Source organism: Octopus sinensis, linkage group LG8 (assembly GCF_006345805.1).
Source record: "Octopus sinensis linkage group LG8, ASM634580v1, whole genome shotgun sequence".
Classification (NCBI taxonomy): Eukaryota; Metazoa; Mollusca; class Cephalopoda; order Octopoda; family Octopodidae; genus Octopus; species Octopus sinensis.
The window spans coordinates 102397791-102402237 of record NC_043004.1 but is presented as its reverse complement, the minus strand read 5'-3'; positions in this window follow the sequence as shown (position 1 = coordinate 102402237).

Genomic DNA, 4447 nt, shown 5'->3' with positions numbered 1-4447 from the left:
TTGTTAGTTTGCTTGTTGCAAGATCAGTGATTGTGTGTCACCTGTTCTCTATATGTTGCGAACTGGAATGAACTACTGCTGTCTCTAGTGGACGAGTATCCATTACCGAGGATGACTACAAAGAGGTCGAAACCGTATGGTGGTCTCGTGGCTGGAAGATGGTAGGGGTTCACCCCCTCTGCTTGCAATGTATATCGGGTACAGATTGCGTCTTCCTGAGGTTAGAAATAGCAGTAACATCGCTTCCTATAGAACAGCTATGTTTAAGTGGCAATAATCATTACTTTTCAGCATAGTTACTGCTTTTGTCTCTTGTACACACACACACGATGGGCTTCCACGTAGATTCGGTGTACCAGATTCACTTACAATGTATTGGTCGGTCTGGGACCGTAGAAGGCATTGTTCCAGATATTGCGTAGTGGGACTCAATCCGAAACCGGGTAGCCTGTCCCTATGATTCCTAGGGCTCGAGACAGTGATGTCTAGTGGTAAGGAATGTGTATGATATACTTATGACGGGACTGTAATGGGTTCTTTTGCTGTATTTGGAGGTGGGGATAGTGCCCATGACTCATGAAGGCCCTCCGAGATTCAGTCATTTTTACGCCCGTAATATTCCGTTTAAAATGTTGTACCACAACAACTGCAAGAAAGGCATCAGAGAGGAGATTTCAGTGGTTAGTGCGTGGACCTAGGGTGGGATGAGTACAACAAGGGTACAGAGACGGAGGCCGGAAATGCCTGAGCGGTGGGAGTACGAGACCAACCAGCTCCGAGGAGCAGAAGCTGTAATGTGTCTTTTAGTAATTGAATGTCAGTCAGTCGCGTGACCCTTCTCTAGACATGGTCCAAGATGTATGCGTGCGTAGCAGCAGTATCGTCCCAGAGGTGCATGCAGTTCAACATCGTGTGCTTCACTTGAACTGTTTAGAATGCCAAAGGCTTCTGGGAAGGGAATGGAATATGTTCTTGCTCTAAAGATAAGGGCTAACCATCGGGATGCAGCCGTAACTATGATAAAGATGTACTGTCAATTGGAGAAATCCTTTGCGATGATGAAGCTCACTATTTGAAGCAACTATGAGGGGTTCTAGCTGGGTGCTGCTCATGATCAGAGGAGGTTTGATGTGGTTGTGTTTGCTTGATATGAGTAATACGCGAGGTATTTTCATATTAAAAGAGACGAGGTTGTCATGGCCCCACAAGGAGATGTTGTCGAGGTCTTCGTTTACGGAGCCAATATTAGTTTGACGTATGGTTTGTAGGTTGCATGTAGATGATGCTTGGTTGGAAAAGGTTAAATAGGAAGGCAGAATCGTGATATCAACGTAAGAGTGGGTATTGTACGAGGCGGTTGTATTTGATGTTCTTTAGGGTTTCTCGTAAAAAATTATTGATGTCTTTAATTAATGTTATTTCTAGTATTTTTAACTGGATTTTTTTGTAGTTTGTTGGTGCAAGTTTGAAATAATGGGAAGAGATTCCTATAACATCATCTGTATTTGAGAGTAGGATTTGCAGACAAATTGGTTAGAATTTCTAGTTGGGCGTGAAAAATATACCCATAGAGATATAAGTTAAAATATAGCAGTTGTGAAGTATACCGTTGCATTAGTCTATTCGTGAAATTATAGCTTCAAGAAGTGTTGTTTTTTATGTGGGACATGACGACATGAGAGATAATCCACCAGTCATCGTATTTAGTGCTTTGTAACTGAGAGCTAAGAAGAGACTCAAAAGTGTTTCTGTTGCTAAGTAACGTTGCATGGGTTTTGGTTGCCCTGTGCAGTAGCTAAATAGGCCTTCCTTCCTTAAAAGTAACACACCTTCTGCTACCGCAATATACGTGAATTAAGCGAACATCTTGTGTGGTCCGTACTCCCCCGCATATCCCCCGCTTGTTAGAAATAAATAGTCTATCTATCTATCTATCTATCTATCTATCTATCTATCTATCTATCTATCTATCTATCTATCTATCTATCTATCTATCTATCTGTCTGTCTATCTATCTATCTATCTATCTATCTATCTATCTATCTATCTATCTATCTATCTATCTATCTATCTATCTATATATATATATATATATATATATATATATATGTTTCTCTCTTTCTCTGTCTTTACACACACACGTGCGCGCACACACATGCACATCTACTATACACAACAGAAGCAGCATTAAATTAAAATAGCCATCTATGTATTATATTTAAAGCATATACATCTTTGATAGGAAAGATACTGAAATTTTCTTCGCATATAAAATCTCTTATAGATGCTTTGCATTAAAAATGCTATATATACTGGTGATAGGCAAAAATCGTCCCGTCACCTACTACCAAGAACGTCAGATGCATTTCAACCTTATTGGGCCTCGTCAGTGATAATTTAAAAAATTTAAATTTTGAATTTTATATTTTATATATTTGTATATTATATTAATTAATTATATTTCTATGTTTCGGTTTATGTTTGATTTGCCTAATAGTGGTTTATCTCTAATTTATATATATATATTATATATATATATATATATATATATTATATATATATATATAGTTCATAGATAAGAATCAGATATTCTCCGTATAGAATACACTTACTAGTGTTCAAGGGAATTAAGCTTGAGTGGGTATAGAAATAAATATAGGGATAAGCGATTTAAGCAGATCAGTATATAAAGTTTTACTATATTAATACGTGAAATACGAAAATTGTATATATGTTTACATAAGGAATGGTCTGGCTTAAAAAGAATACAACTGGTATAGAGGATTAAAAGGGTTGAAGAAAAGTGCTACAAATCCAACAGCTGTTTCTGGGGGGCTCGGCGGTCCAAAATAATGTTTGTGGATTGATTCCATCATTGGCCGAGACGAGCCTCCGTCATCAGGGAAGAGATCTTACACTTGAGGTATTAAAGGAAAAAAGTTCAAAGATGGAATGATTTTGCGGAGAGCTAAGTGTATTAAGGGGGAGAGGTAGATTTGGGGAGGTATTCTCTATCTGAATACCCACCAACTTCCCCTTCTAATGCACTTAGCTCTCTACAAAATCATTCCATCTTTGAACTTTCTTTCCTTTAACACCGCAAATGTAAGGAGTCAATCTACAAACACTATTTTGGACCGCCGAGTCCCCAGAAACAGCTGTTGGATTTGAAAAACTTTTCTTCAACCCCTTTGATTCTCCATACGAATTGTATTCTTTATAAATTGGACATTTTTGTTTGTAAACATGAATATAGTTTTGTATTTCATGTATTAATATAGTAAAACTTTATATATTCATCTGCCTAACTTGCTTATCCTTACATTTCTCTCTCCCCACTCTCTCTCTCTCTGTATATATATGTATATATATTGTTGTATTTGGGGATGGTTATGTTGTCAATTTAGCCAATGAAAACACACGCACTATTTATTCGGTGTTCGTTTGCTTCAGTTTATTTCATATTAATTATATTTCGGCCTGAGTTCTTTCGTCACACTTCTGTGACCTTATCAATGGTCCTTTATTTTCTACTTTCTTTTTTGTGCCATAACGATCTGCCATTTTGTGTCCCTATTGTATGTGTCTTTATTTGCACATGCGTATATCTCTGTGTGTGTGTGTGTGTATCTATGTTTGGTAAGTGTGTGTGTGGAAATGTGTATGGCACCTGCATTATTAGTATCTCCTACTTTTTCACGTTCATTTAATTTCATTTATTTTATTTATTTGTTTTTATCTACTTACTTTTTTTCTTTTTTTTTAAAATTAATTTATTGTATTTCGTGTAGTTATTTAAATACTTAATTCTATTTATTTATCTATCTATTGTATTAGTTTCATATTATTATTTGTTTATGGGAATTTTATTCTGTCATTAGGCTGTGGGGTGGGGTGGGGTGGCGATGTGCTAGTGTTCCATTCTAGTGTTCGATACATGTATCAAACAACAACCCCATAGATGGAATCAGTATAGTAACATCTAACTTTAATAAAAAGTCAAGCGATCAATGTTTTAGATGGATCAGCGTCTCCATTCGGTTCCTCTATGCTATTTCCAGAACATGGAGTAACCAAACAGAGATGCGGATTCATCTAAAACATTGATCGCTTGAATTTTCAGCGTATTTATTTAAGACAGATGTTCCTATACTGATTCCATCCGTGTTGTTACTGTTCTCGCTATATTGGGCACGGTCGAACGCACCCGTCAGTATATAAGAATTTAGCTCATTATTAAATTATTAAATCACATGCTGCCCCAACCAAAGTAAGTCTACTTTAACGAAGAAATAGTTCATAGAGAACTAATATAGGGAGAGGATTCATGTCATTATTAACCAGTCATTTTTTCACTTACAGTTAAATTTTACACATTCTTCGAACAAAAAGAATACCAGACCAAAACAGCTATTGTTCTTTGGGAAATATCGCCTTGCCAAAAATA